Genomic DNA, 16,487 nt, shown 5'->3' with positions numbered 1-16,487 from the left:
CGACTGAAAGGGCGAACATGTTTGGTGTGACGGGGATTCGAACCCGCGACCCTCAGATTGCTAGTCGAGCGCCGTAACCGCCATGCCGGGCCACACAGTTTACAGTGTTAATTTATCTCTTTATCGAACTTAGGCCTAATATAAGTTAAAGTTTAATAAAGTACGGCCTATATACAAGTGGATTTACACATTTAGTTGTTTACGATTACAATTCATTTGTATTGTGCTAGAAATGTTATATTTAAAAAAGTACTGTTACGATAAAGATACTGATTTGGCCGGAAATATTTTGCGGATCTCTGCTAATGTATATATTAACTCCTTAGTGGTTTGACTTATAACATACTTCTTTTTAACAATACTTTTAGTATACTTCACCGTGTACCGTTCTATTATATTGTTGTAAGCTTACATTCTTTTTGGTTATTATAATTTAAAATCAGTTTTGTAACCTGTGACGCTGAAAGACTCTCGAAAAAAGACGTAAGCCGAAACGTCGGGTAGAATTTGACAAAAAAAAACAACAACAAAAAACATCAACATTCATGTGAAGTTGTTTCTCCCGAATATGGTTTCCATCTGGCAGTCATCACTGAAAAGTAAAATTTAAAAAAATAATTAATGAATATATAATCACTCATAGACATTGAAAAGAACATACATATCTGTATCCATATATAATTGTATTCACAGAGTGATATTGGACTTTAATAATAGTCACAACAAGGTAGATACAAATTTTCCTATCTATTAGTAATTCTTGAATATGCCAGTGTGTCGTATAATGTACAGTAGAGGCCAAAAATATTGAAAGAGTAAAAAACTTACCAACTGCCATATTTCTTCGTTTAAAACTCGTTTATTTAACTTACTTCCGATTTCACCAACTCTCACCGTTTACTAAAACTGTAGTGCCATCTGGTTGAAAGATTTAGAGTTACTCCTATAAACGTTTCTGTAAGTTATGTACAGTTATAAATTGGATTGTAATTTTCAGCTACATTAGACAATAAACTTACACAAACAAGAAAAGTTAAAGCCATTTCAAAACACAAAAGACGTTGGTAATTCATTAGAAAATATTAGTTAAGATAGTGTGACGATTGCAAACTCATACATATATGTATAACAACAATGCATGAAGAAAAATCGTACAAGTAAAATCTTCTATTCAGATTTTTATATTGATCAATAACTACTTTTAAACAACAAACAAAGTTGAATATGTTTTGAAACTATAATCTATAATTTAAGTCTAGAATAATTTCATTCACTAATTCATAAAATTAGACGAATGCTTCGTTTTACAGAATCGTATATGTGGTTTGTACAGTTGTTTTACTTGTTAGGTCAAAGGTAATAGTTCTATTCAGTTACGTGAGGATACATGGTGGAATGAAGTAGTTTATACACTCAGAATATATCGGGTTCAATCTATAGTTCTATACAGCTACATGTGGTTACATGGTGGAATGTAGTAGTTTATACACTCAGAACATATCGGGTTCAATCTATAGTTCTATACAGCTACATGTGGTTACATGGTGGAATGTAGTAGTTTATACACTCAGAATATATCGGGTTCAATCTATAGTTCTATACAGCTACATGTGTTTACATGGTGGAATGTAGTAGTTTATACACTCAGAATATATCGGGTTCAATCTATAGTTCTATACAGCTACATGTGGTTACATGGTGGAAAGTAGTAGTTTATACACTCAGAACATATCGGGTTCAATCTATAGTTCTATACAGCTACATGTGGTTACATGGTGGAATGTAGTAGTTTATACACTCAGAACATATAGGGTTCAATCTATAGTTCTATACAGCTACATGTGGTTACATGGTGGAATGTAGTAGTTTATACACTCAGAATATATCGGGTTCAATCTATAGTTCTATACAGCTACATGTGTTTACATGGTGGAATGTAGTAGTTTATACACTCAGAACTTATCGGGTTCAATCTATAGTTCTATACAGCTACATGTGGATACATGGTGGAATGTAGTAGTTTATACTCTCAAAATATATCGGGTTCAATCTATAGTTCTATACAGCTACATGTGTTTACATGGTGGAATGAAGTAGTTTATACACTCAGAATATATCGGGTTCAATCTATAGTTCTATACAGCTACATGTGTTTACATGGTGGAATGAAGTAGTTTATACACTCAGAATATATCGGGTTCAATCTATAGTTCTATACAGTTACATGTGGTTAGATGGTGGAATGTAGTAGTTTATACTCTCAGAATATATCGGGTTCAATCTATAGTTCTATACAGCTACATGTGTTTACATGGTGGAATGAAGTAGTTTATACACTCAGAATATATCGGGTTCAATCTATAGTTCTATACAGTTACATGTGGTTAGATGGTGGAATGTAGTAGTTTATACACTCAGAATATACCGGGTTAAATCTATAGTTCTATACAGTTATGAGACTTAACATAACGAAACCTAGATGTCCAGTTTGTCTAAGAATGCACTACGCATGAAAGCTCATAGCTTACGCAATTAAGATTATCTGACTTGTAAGTTGTTTTATAGTACGAAATTCAGTACATTTTAAAAGAGAAAATATGTCATTTTGTCAAATTAATGAAATAATTTGGAATTAAATTTATTAATAAATGGAATTATTAAGTAATGATGTTATCAGTTGAGAACAATAGGAAAACATGTTGTTATATCTGTGCTTGAAGGTGAGTTTAAGTATTTTAGTTCCGGAGCATATTTCACTAACAGTATATTTTTTGGATGAAGTAACATATTTCTTATTACTGAATTTCGGTTATTGGTTAGTTCATTTGTTTGAGATTTTATGAGGTGGTACCTTATAAAATACAACATTCATATGAGAATGTTGTGTATATCTCAGAATAATTTCAATCAAACTCTTCAATATAAAGGCTCTAACAGTAAACCACACCGGTTTTCCATTTAGTTTCACGATACTACGAGGGTACAGGTTAATAACGTGTTACAACCATAAATTACCAACTTCAACATGCGCCACCTTTACTGTAGTGACTATACCAGCATTGCACTTTTCTACCCTTTCACGAAACCACTGTAACTGAAACTCCTAATAAAATATTAGATATTTTGGATTAATAAATATTCTTACTTTATACACCCAGCGAATCATATACTAAGAAACTTTAACATTTGATGCCCGAAGACATTTAACTTCAGAGTAAACTGTTTAAGACTCATACAAACACGTTTAAACAGTAAACAAGTAAATTTCAGTTCAGATGATGGTTTGGCATTAATAACTGAAGAAGTATTAAATCAATAGTGTTAAATTCAATGAATAATGTTATTTTCTTGGAAAATAAATCAGTTAACTTGTATCTGTCTCAAAGAATATTTTAACGACCGTTGTGTATTTGTAATACATTTGTTAGATAGCGTACGGTCAAGTGTGCCTATGAACATACCTCTTCCCCTGTGGTAAGAAGTTATGACAAAGTAGAAGACTTCAATAGATTCTATGTTTCAGATATTTGTTAAAAACCGCGAGGAACAAACAAGAATATCAAGTAGAAAAATATGGTGTAGAATGGATTAGATGAAAAGTGGATAGTATAATGCACAATATGTATTTACTGTTGTAGAATGGATTAGATGGAAAGTGGATAGTATAATGCACAATATGTACTTACTGTTGTTGAATGGATTAAATGGCAAGTGGATAGTATAATGCACAATCTGTACTTACGGTTGAAGAATGGATTAGATGGAAAGTGGATAGTATAATGCACAATCTGTACTTAATGTTGTTGAATGGATTAGATGGAAAGTGGATACTATAATGCACAATCTGTACTTACTGTTGAAGAATGGATTAGATGGAAAGTGGATAGTATAATGCACAATCTGTACTTACTGTTGTAGAATGGATTAGCTGGAAAGTGGATAGTATAGCGCAAAAATCAACAGATACTATCGTAGAATGGAGTACAGGGAAGATGGATCATATACAACGTTATTTTTCTGTTTTTTCTTAACGTCTGTTTTGCAGGATGTGGGAGCAACACATATTTCATGCTTCTTTACAAAAGAAACGAATAGATGTCAATTAGAAGCACTTAAAAAGGCTTAATTATGGAAAGTAAGCAATGGTAATTAATAGCGTTTCTTTTCTGGTTCGTAATGTTATTTTATCACATAGAATTCAATGATACAAACTAACAATTCGTGTGTCATATCATAATTAAATAGAAAGAACTGAGGAACCTTGTCACGTGGACTCACCACTTTTTAGTTGCTGATTTTCATCCAACATATTATGGAATTTGCTTTCAACGTTGCTGTAACAAATATTCACTACACTCAGGCGTATGAGAGCAATGTCCCCACTTCTATTTAATTGTATCGGTAAGCCGCCTTCGTGCCACAGCTTACTTGTATGCAATTCTGTACACATACGTGAAGCAGGACATGCTCTTGGGCACCTGCGCAGTTAACTCGCCAGAGACTGAGAGCGCACAAACCGTTGAAGCAGCTACTACAATAGACTGCGTGCCGCGTTCGCTGACTTGGCCATACTAGCAGGATCAGGTAATATCTTTGCTGAAGCAGGAAGTTAGAAGCCTTATTTGCTAGTGGGTGTGGATCTTAGTGGAGAGATTCCTAGATGTTACATTTAACATTCATGTCTGTGATCAGTTTGCACCTGAGTACCTAGTAGTGTCATCTCAAGTGATCTGTTGAGTATAAACATGCAATATTATTTTTGTTTTATAAATTACTTATAAGAGAAATGTCTCTGTTCTAGACAGAACTTCTATACTTTGACATTTCTTCACAAAGAGTAGATATTGAGGAATGATTCTCGTACCTTCTATCCGACAGCAGCAACAATTAGGGAATCGTCACTGACTGGTGATGCCTAAATAAAGGTACTTGGTTTCCGCTGAAATTATTGGATAGGTTTACCATCCACTGTTCAATAGTTAGGCTTAGAGGAGTTTTAGTAACAATTTCAGATGTGTTGCAGATGAGTTTAGCGTTTATTAAATAATATATTTACAGATGGGCGAACCCGTTGTTTAGTGATCAGTTTAATTACATACCAGGTGGACTGATGATTAGTGAATAGGTAGACTATGTAGTATATGGAACCAGTGTTCAGCTATAAATCTCCGGAAGGATTTACTTTTTAGTGATATATTGAACTGTGTTATAGAAGGACCCGCTATAAGTGACGAATTAAATACTTTGTTACAAAGATACTCACTTCGTTCCTAAATAGCAAGTTCCTGATCTAAAGTTGAAGGTAAGTTAGAATCATTTATAAAGTGAAATTTATAAAGATAATGGTAATATAATATTTACTGCAAAATGGTTATAAAATTCATAAACTAAACTTGGTTGAAACATTTGAAAAACATGATTTCTGAAAGATACTTCGAGAAAGCTGGTTATCATCAAGTTTCAAATGTATAAAATGTTCGGCACGTTTTCTCTACTTAAAGTTGCATTTAACAAGTTCGGATTGCGTTGATTTTTATTTAAAAATATTAAACTAGCAACGGTTTCTGGAATATTTGTGTTTTTTTTTATTACAATGAATATACACAAAGCAGTATTTCTCTATGATGTTATACTAGCTTCTGAACTGGATATTAATGAAGAATCAACATAATATTCTGTATTTCACATATGCGTTTCGTGTACTAAGCTTTAACCCCTGTAAGGAGTTTCTTTTCCTAACAAAAGTTCGGAAAATGTACCTTCGATAAATTAATCCTTAAAATTTGAATTTTTATCAAGCTACTAGATGGGTAATATAAGATGCTTTTGTTTGTAGATACTGTCAAACGATTTTCATTGCAGATATTGTCAGATGCTTTTGTTTGTAGATACTGTCAAACGATTTTCATTGCAGATATTGTCAGATGCTTTTGTTTGTAGATACTGTCAAACGATTTTCATTGAAAATATTGTCAGATGCTTTTGTTTATAGATACTGTCAAACGATTTTCATTGCATATATTGTCAGATACTTTTGTTTGTAGATACTGTCAAACGATTTTCATTGCAGATATTGTCAGATGCTTTTGTTTGTACCATCGGATGTTTTTGTTAGTAAATGTCAGATGTTTCTTTCAGATTGTAGATACTTTAGGATGCTCTTTTTATACATCGCCAGATGCTTTTTTTGGTAGATATAGTCAGCAGCTTTCAACTGCAGATACTGTTAGATGCTTTCCATTGTAGTTAATGGGGTGCTTTTGATTGTAGATACTGTCATATGGTTTGGTTGCAGTTACTGTCAGATGCATTCGTTTGTAAGCATTGTACGATGCTTTTATTTGTACATACTGTCAGGTGTTTTCTTTGTTCATACTGTCAGATGCTTTTGATTGTATATACTGCTAGATGATTTGGGTGGTAGATATGGACATATGTTTCTCATTGTAGATACTGTCAAGTACCTTTGATTGCACATAATATCAAATGTTTCTCATTGAAGATATTGTCTGGTGTTTTTATTTGTAGATACTGTCAGTTTCTTTTGTTTACAGATATTATCAGATGCTTTTGATTGCAGACACTGTCAAATACATTTGTGTGTAGATAATTTCAAGGGCTTTTGTTTCTACATACTGACTTATGTTTCTGATTGTAGCTACTGTTAGATGCTTTTGTTTGGAGATACTGTCAGTCGATATTGATTGCAGACAGCTTCAGGTACTTTTAGTTGCAGTTACTGTTAGTTGATTTTGATTGTAGATATTGTCAGATGTGTTTGTTTGTAGATAATGTGTGAACGTAATGCTTATATACTCTTGAGATTCTACGTTATTGTAGGTACGTTGAATTTTGGTACTGTAGTAAGGCATTTAATTTTATAATTAGCAATGTTTTTAGCTGTAGATAATGTACTATGTTCTTAACTGCAGGCCTTGTTTGTTGAATATAAATGTAAAAACTGTGTGAAGCTCTGTAGTTTAGATATTGTTTGATTTATATGATTTTACATATTTTCAATAACACTTGACAGTAAACACTGTGGAAAGATATTGGAAGTAATGCTTGATACACTGGGCTGTAGATAATGTTTATTCTATAAAGTTTTAGACAATGCCAGTAATACCTTTGGGGTAAACTCAGTGAAAACAATTCGTTGATGAACTGGACTGTTGATGTACTGGAGTGTTGATGAACTGGACTGTTGATGTACTGGAGTGTTGATGTACTGGACTGTAGATGTACTGGACTGTAGATGTACTGGACTGTTGATGTACTGGACTGTAAATGTACTGGACTGTAGATGTACTGGACTGTTGATGAACTGGACTGTTGATGTACTGGACTGTAGATGTACTGGACTGTTGCTGTACTGGACTGTAGATGTACTGGAGTGTTGATGAACTGGACTGTTGATGTACTGGACTGTTGATGTACTGGAGTGTTGATGAACTGGACTGTTGATGTACTGGAGTGTTGATGCACTGGAGTGTTGATGAACTGGACTGTTGATGTACTGGAGTGTTGATGTACTGGACTGTAGGTGTACTGGACTGTTGATGTACTGGACTGTAGATACTATATTCTAGATACTGCGTGATGTACTATAGAATGACATATAATTACAACAAAGAAGTTTTTTGTGTTGTCAAAAGAACAATTTGACAACATAGAAATAGCAATTGTTAACACACGCATATGAAATGATATTATATATATCAATGTTTCGTGTATATTTTCTTCTTAATGACTATAGTCACTTCCTATACTTCACGTTTACAAGTATACTTTATATAATATTGTAGAGGCATAACAAGCAACATTAACGAGAAAAAATAAATCGTAAACAATACATGATAAATAGAATATAATGAATGATGAAGATAAACAGAAGTATTGTATTGTTTATGTTATTTAGTGGTAGAGAGAGTTAAGCTCTTACAAACGTAAATTATTAAATATATATTGAATTAAAATAAAGTGTGTGACAACATCAAGTAGGAGTAAGTACTTTATCACCGGAAGAAAATATTAAAATAACAAACAATGAGCATGTGCAATTAAAACTTGACATTATATCTATATAAGGAAGATGGACAAAATCTTAATATGCAGCTGTTAGTAGCTCAAAAAGCTTATTTAATACACACTGTTACACTAATATGCAGCTGTTAGTAGCTCAAAAAGCTTATTTAATACACACTGTTACACTAATATGCAGCTGTTAGTAGCTCAAAAAGCTTATTTAATACACACTGTTACACTAATATGCAGCTGTTAGTAGCTCAAAAAGCTTATTTAATACACACTGTTACACTAATATGCAGCTGTTAGTAGCTCAAAAAAGCTTATTTAATACACACTGTCACACTAATCGATTTAGTACCAGCCTGCATCACGACGGGCCGAGATCGAACCTCTGTAAATTAGCTTTTCTCGTGAAATCACTTATTATTGAAGTAGCATATATATGTGTGCGTGTGTATGTTTATGTGTGCGCATATACAGTATTTGAAGTTATCATGGAAACAGTGACAAAATTGGATATTAGGTTGTAATATTATGCGATCGTATAAAAATGAACTGCAACACACTACAGTCACATGATGATAGTTTACACCGTGATGTCTGTTATCCAATCAATCAGGCAGAGAATGCCACAGACCAGGCAGTCATACTATTCCCAGCAATAGAGGGGTGAATGCAACCATGACTAACAGGGCAAAAATGTCAAATGACAAACGAGTAGAAATCAAAGTTTTTGACAAGTGAAGAACATTCGATATGATAGATTGAGAAGAAATCTGATGTTTCAGCAGGAACACCATGAAAATTCTGAATGAAAATAATAGTGTTGATAACAAAGATGGTGTATGTAGAAAGCCCAAACCACTTAAAAGTGGCGTTAACTAACTCAGGCACGACAATCCAGTTCAGATGTTCACAAAATCACTGCCTAGGAGAGATAACCAAAATAAAAAGTTAAAATGTCCCTGGTGGAACAGTGGTAATTTTACAGATTTACAAAACTAAAACCCGGGGATCGATTCCTTGCGGTAGACATAGTAGATAGTTCAATGATATTTTGGTCTAAAACAAACAAACACAAACAAAAAAATAGGCTAAAATAGTGTCATCAAACTGAATTAACACAATGGGATGAGCAAAGCTGGATGAGATTCATTACCTATGAATCCAAACTAAAATTGTTTGGTAACAATCATCGATAGTTTGTTCAGTAACAGAGAATAAAACGATGTGAGATCAGCGTACATCATCTACAGAAATCCACACTCACACAACGTATCGGAAATAATTAAAGAAACCTGTAAGTGTTACACATACAGAAGTCACAAACAATGAATGAAGATGACTTGACATGACTTGTTCAGTAACAGAGAATAAAACGATGTGAGACCAGCGTACATCATCTACAGTAATCCACACTCACACAAAGTATCGGAAATAATTAAAGAAACCTGTAAGTGTTACACATACAGAAGTCACAAACAATGAATGAAGATAACTTGATCATTCAGTTGTAACCTTGTGTATAACAATAAATTATTCTAAAATAACTAGCTATAAGATTTAATTTTAATTTAAGCGCTTTTGTCCAAGATGTACTCTTCAAATATAAATGTGCTAAAAACCCGTGAAGCTATAATCTACTGCAGAGGGAGTAGTTAATCAAAGAATAGATTAGGCCTCTTCGTCATGCAAGGTTTCTTTCTTAGTTTCTCTGACATTACACGTTTTGGAAAAAAAATTGAAAATTCACACATAACAATATATGTTCTTTCACTATTTCTTACGACTTTACTTGATTAAGATCTCATCAATTTTATTTAAGTCCAGTGACGTAGAAACGTTTTTTCTATGTTGATTTGGTCTCTAGGAATTACTGTACTTCAAGGTGACCGCTGCCACTCCCATTTTCTTCTTCTATTCAAATCTATATTGACTAGTTTATTTCTAAAAATTTCTCTGTGAAAATCTGAACACAAACGGGTGGAAGAAATTATGTTCAATTAATATTTCTTTTCAAGAGGTGGACTAATGGGCACAAACGTTAAAAGGTTTTAATACTTAATTATCGTTGAAAATTAATTTTGGAGTTTTTTTTTATCACATGTAAGATTCGGTGACAAGGAACCCACTTTGAGACTAATAATGGCTGGAGACGGCTTGAATGGGTAATGAAGAAAAACTTTAATATAAGTTTAACATAACAGCAAATGTACAACGTTTCGACAAGGTTTTGTCATCATCAGGTAAGACAATGTGGGGATCAAAATAGCCATTAATTTCTTTATGATCGACTCTAAAATGTAAGTTGAATTCATTAAAAATGACAAATTGAATTGAAAATTCTCGAAATAAACTTTTTAATATTTTTATTAACTTCATTCTAATTAACATAAAAATCTAGATGGATAATTTGTGATGTACTTGTTGGTTGATATACGTGATTCTTCAATACTGTGTAACATACGTAATTATAGACAGAATATGGTGTTTTTACTTATAGATAATGTTATATGTACTTGTTGGTTGATATACTTGATTCTTCAATACTGTGTAACATACGTAATTATAGACAGAATATGGTGTTTTTACTTATAGATAATGTTATATGTACTTCATGATACTTACTAAGAAATGTTCTTATCAGCAATTTCCATGAGTTCATTTCTCACCGTGTGATATACGTTGATGGGTTGACGTATACCGGTTGTACGCGAATATCTTTCAATGGGTAAGTTAGAGCCATTGAAAACTATTAAAAAGAAAACAAACCCCGCGCTTCAAAATTGAAGATCCGTGTCGTTGAGTTACCAACACATTCCGCTAGTCAGCACTCAACTTTAGATTATTGCTAACTCACCTTCGAATCATTCCTTTTGATTTGTCTTTTTTTTACCAACATGAACGAATGGGAATTTGTTTTTTAAAAACAAATTATGTGCATCAGGGGTACGTCGCTGGCTCAGAGGTTTTACTGGGATTACACGGCATAAAAAGTTTGGGAACCACTGAATTGCATGTGATTGTAGGTAGTGTGTAATATACTTGTAAATTATGAGTGATGTAACTGCTACAGAACTGTGTAATACACTTGATTATAAATACTGTGTGATGTACTTGGTTGTAAATACTGTGTGGTGTACACAATTAAAGAGTATAAATACTGTGTGATGTACTTGGTTGTAAGTACTGTTTGTGTACACATTTACAGAGTATAAATACTGTGTGATGTTCTTGGTTGTAAGTACTGTTTGTGTACACATCTACAGAGTATAAATACTGTGTGATGTTCTTGGTTGTAAGTACTGTGTGTGTACACATTTACATAGTATATATACTGTGTGATGTTCTTGGTTGTAAGTACTGTATGGTGTACACATTTACAGAGTATAAATACTGTGTGATGTACTTGATTGTAAGTACTGTGTGTGTACACATTTACAGAGTATAAATACTGTGTGATGTTCTCGGTTGTAAGTACTGTTTGTGTACACATTTACAGAGTATAAATACTGTGTGATGTTCTTGGTTGTAATACTGTGTGTGTACACATTTACAGAGTATAAATACTGTGTGATGTTCTCGGTTGTAAGCACTGTTTGTGTACACATTTACAGAGTATAAATACTGTGTGATGTACTTGATTGTAGATATTATGTGATACACTTCATTGTTAAAATTGGTGGCTGTTTTTATCACACATACATAATGTTTAATGTACTAAATTGCAAAACTGATGTGTTCTCGGTTATAGAAAAAAAAGCAGGTACGTGTTTTAAGCTATGTGTGATGTATGTGTTCTTAGTTGATATATAGTGTAAATGCTTTAAACTTTGTGTCATGTTCGTGTTTCTAGTTGATATGTGGTATACATGCTCTGAGCAATATGCCATGTACGTGTTTGTAGTTCTTATGTGGTTTACGAGTTTTCAACAATATGTGATGTACGTGTTTGTAGTTGCTATGTGGTGTACGTATTTTAAACAGTGTGTGACGTATGTGTTTGTAGTTGCTATGTGCTGTACGTGTTTTAAACAGTGTGTGATGTATGTGTTTCTAGTTGCTATGTGGTTTACGAGTTTTTAACAATATGTGATGTACGTGTTTCTAGTTGCTATGTGGTGTAGGTATTTTAAACAATGTGTGATGTACGTGTTTGTAGTTGCTATGTGGTGTACGTATTTTAAACAATATGTGATGTACGTGTTTGTAGTTCTTATGTGGTGTACGTATTTTTAATAATATATGATGTACGTGTTTGTAGTTGGTATGTGGTGTACGTGTTTTAAACAGTGTGTGATGTATGTGTTTGTAGTTGCTATGTAGTATGTGTGTTTTAAACAGTGTGTGATGTATGTGTTTCTAGTTGCTATGTGGTGTACGTATTTTAAACAATGTGTGATGTACGTGTTTGTAGTTGCTGTGTGGTGTACGTATTTTAAACAATGTGTGATGTACGTGTTTGTAGTTCTTATGTGGTGTACGTATTTATAAAAATATATGATGTACGTGTTTGTAGTTGGTATGCGGTGTACGTGTTTTAAACAGTGTGTGATGTACGTGTTTGTAGTTGGTATGTCGTGTACGTGTTTTAAACAGTGTGTGATGTATGTGTTTGTAGTTGCTATGTGGTGTACGTGTTTTAAATAGTGTGTGATGTACATGTTTGTAGTTGCTATGTGGTGTACGTGTTTTAAACAGTGTGTGATGTATGTGTTTGTAGTTGCTATGTGGTGTACGTGTTTTAAACAGTGTGTGATGTACGTGTTTGTAGTTGGTATGTCGTGTACGTGTTTTAAACAGTGTGTGATGTATGTGTTTGTAGTTGCTATGTAGTATGTGTGTTTTAAACAGTGTGTGATGTACGTGTTTGTAGTTGGTATGTCGTGTACGTGTTTTAAACAGTGTGTGATGTATGTGTTTGTAGTTGCTATGTAGTATGTGTGTTTTAAACAGTGTGTGATGTATGGGTTTGTAGTTGGTATGTCGTGTACGTGTTTTAAACAGTGTGTGATGTATGTGTTTGTAGTTGCTATGTGGTGTACGTGTTTTAAACAGTGTGTAATGTACGTGTTTGTAGTTGCTATGTGGTGTACGTGTTTGTAGTTGGTATGTCGTGTACGTGTTTTAAACAGTGTGTGATGTATGTGTTTGTAGTTGGTATGTCGTGTACGTGTTTTAAACAGCGTGTGATGTACGTGTTTGTAGTTGGTATGTGGTGTACGTATTTTAAACAATGTGTGATGTATGTGTTTGTAGTTGCTATGTGATGTACGTGTTTGTAGTTGCTAGATGACGTATTTGTCTGTAGATACTACTTGGTGCCATTAATTTAGTTCTAATACCATATAGTTGATTTTCAGTTATGTAACGTCCGCAACTGTTGATGACTTCAAAGAATAAGTGATATGTATTTGATTGTAGATAGTGTGACATATTTGTAGCTGCAATTAATACGTGATATACTTTATTATAGATATTGTAACACGCATGTGGCGATAGCTTCTATGTGATGCACTTTATTGTAGACGCTTTGAAACACATTTGGCTAGATTATGTGTGATGAACATAATTAACTCTAGATAAGTGCTCTCTCCTAGATTGCCAAAGCTTGGAGATGTTCGATAACGATTGATTTACTTGATTTGAAAATATATGAGACGTAACTCATTTTAAGGAATAGTACTAGTACTAGTAATAATAATTCCAGATACTGGTATATGTAATTTACCATGTGCTATCCGTGATTACTTGATTGGGTGATCTAATAAATTACAGATACTGGTATATGTAATTTATCATGTGCTATCCGTGATTACTTGATTGGGTAATCTAATAAATTCCAGATACTTTGTGATGTACTTCATTTTAATTACTATGTTTTGTAGTTCATTATAACTTCTGTTTCACTTGATTTTAGACCTTATATTTGTTTGTAGGCAGACTTTCGTTTAGTTGTTTCTGCACGCTTGACATTGAAATACTGTGTATACATTTTATGATAATATATAGTTATTAATAACATGGATACTTTTGTTTCACAACACGGATTCAGTATTACTTTTATTATCTGAGAAAAAAACTTTATTACAAAGAAATAAAACAATGCATTTAATTTCTGCAGTTTTTCTTTGCTTGTGATTGGTTTCCAAGCAGAAGACTATACAAGTACGAGTATCGAAACCCCGCTTTTAGTCTTATGTCTTCAAATTTACCGCTGAGTCATTGAGGGCGGGGGTATATTTTCTTCTGACTAACTAATAATGTCCATTGACGTCGCATTCTTTTGTATATAGTTAATCTTTATTTACAGTTTTTTTTTTCTTTTTCCACAACATTTGTCTTTTTGTTTTTGGACGGCTCTTATCGGTAAACTTAAGTTGCGAAAAAAAAGCTTTAAATTTCATTGGAAAGGTTACTTCGGTCGTCATTGAAAGGCTCTGAAATAAGCTAATATCGTATTCATCAGTACGATACGCATTTGAACAATTGACATACAACTTCTCTAAAACTCACCTTTAAAGCTAATCCTTATGGGAGATAAACAAAGTACTAGAAACGCTTTTCGAAAAGTGATTCTGTATTTTCTTCTAAGGTCGTTCTTTACCTCCCTTGGCCTGTCATGTTTCAGTGTGCACGTGATCGATGGCTCACTCTTGTTCTAAAAGCTAGGCATGTACGTAAGGGACACAATACTGGCTAACTGTAGTTACACAGGGAATATACATTGCCTTGTATCATTTTGTGACAGAGTATATATATATATGCTGGAGGTTAAAATAGTATTGTAAATTTCCTTCTGATCTTTGAAAGCATATATGTAGTACAGATACAATACAATTTCTTAATAGAGTGATTTTGTTATATTTTAAGTTAAACTGAAATGAATAATACAGACTAATCTGAAGCGCCCTCTTTCGCTTTCTCAAAGTATTACGCTGTTTTAACTTCTGGGAGTTCTTCTCCATGTGTCATTGTTAGAGAAACTAAACTGACAAAAATATCGTTTGATTGCAATATTGTAATATTTTGATATTATATCTAACAGTATGTTCAATTATTTGTCAAACGACTACATTTTTTATAAGCAATTTACTATTTGTCTCAACAATGTTTATCTCCGATTATGAATTAGTAAGGTTTCTTTTATCCGGATGCTCTGTTCATCATTAGTCCTTGCTATGATCTGAAACCAATTGAAATGAACAAAAATGTCACGTTCTCTTAGGGCTTGTTTAAGTACGCTTGACTTATTGGGTAATCTTAAGTCAGCATGTTCTTTAATCCGCGTTCACAGTTTTCTTTAGTAGAACCAATACAGCCTTGCTGATAGCAAGTGTCAAGATATCGTCAACTCTACACGGGGAAATATTCGTTAATCATGAAGAATAAGTAGGAAAATGACATTCATAGATACTCTTAAAATATGTGTTTGAACCTAATTGTCACCTACGGTTCTTCATTAGATTTGTGGAACAGATTCATATTTTACAGTCATCATATACAGTTTATAAATCTACTTATCGTTACTGTCAGCAAGACTACATTGTTTCTACTAAAAGAAAGCTGTTTAACGTAGATTAAAGAACATGCTAACCTAAGATTCCCCAATTAGTTAAGCGTACTTGAACATGCCTTAAGAGGATGTGACGCTTAAGATTTAAGCAAGGGCCAATGATGAGCAGAGCCTCCGAATAAAAGAGAGCTTACTTATTCATAAGTTGAGGCCTGAGATAAACGTTGTTGGGATAAGTAGTATATTTCTTTTGAGTATTAAGCTGCAGGTCGAATAGTTCTGGATTGGAGACAGAATGCTCATGAACATGCCATACACTTTCATCTGTGGGTGTGTTATAAAAGTGACAGTCAATCTAGTTTTTCGTTCAAATGAGCCTGACAAAGCCTTTGTAGTGGTGGGTACTGATTGTCTTCCTTCTGATCAGTAGTTTAAAATTAGGGCTAGCTATACTTGAATTCTACAAGGTATCTGACCTGTCCATTTAGTCCAAGTGCGCATATGGTTGAAAGCTGCAAGTCCTTAGACTCGGTAATATGTCTATTTATCGTCAAGTAGAATGTAAGATAATAAGATGTTGTTGCAGAGATGTAATATTATCAAAGGCAACGGTATTTTACTTCTCGGTTATATTTCATTGAATTAGAATATTATCAAACTGTAGTAAGACTGACCTCAAGAATGTGTATTTATTGTTAAAAAATATTTTGTATTACAATACACTACTTGTTATTTCAAGTGTTGAAACAATACCAGAGACGTGATCTCAAGTGTGTGTTTACTTGTTTGTAGGTAGTGTTGCAGGATAAATAGTTACTACATTAAATAGTATTGTTGCGTCTCTGGTCGTTAGTTAATTTTCCGTAAAATATTTTTCCGAAAAAACTTTAACGATACAAGTCCTTTCTCAAATAAAACTGGTTTATTCTTTCTGAATACAACT

The 16,487-nt window shown here is 33.3% G+C and overlaps 1 protein-coding gene across 2 annotated transcripts in view; it reads left to right on the top strand.

Moving 5' to 3' along the window:
• Nucleotides 1–4,558: 4,558 nt before the first annotated feature.
• The window catches only part of LOC106471090 (kinesin-like protein KIF26B), a 358,285-nt gene continuing 346,356 nt past the window's right edge, over nucleotides 4,559–16,487 (top strand). Inside the window, exon 1 of one of the 2 annotated variants that reach the window (XM_022400595.1) lies at nucleotides 4,559–4,732. The gene's annotated coding sequence lies outside the window, so the exon portion shown is untranslated. Of the gene's footprint in view, nucleotides 5,303–16,487 lie in introns of both variants that reach the window. The other variant, XM_022400592.1, reaches the window with a different exon arrangement.

This window comes from Limulus polyphemus, unplaced genomic scaffold (assembly GCF_000517525.1).
Source record: "Limulus polyphemus unplaced genomic scaffold, Limulus_polyphemus-2.1.2 Scaffold110, whole genome shotgun sequence".
NCBI classification, from domain to species: Eukaryota; Metazoa; Arthropoda; class Merostomata; order Xiphosura; family Limulidae; genus Limulus; species Limulus polyphemus.
Note: the sequence above shows the minus strand (reverse complement) of the source record. Positions and strands in the feature narration are given on the sequence as shown.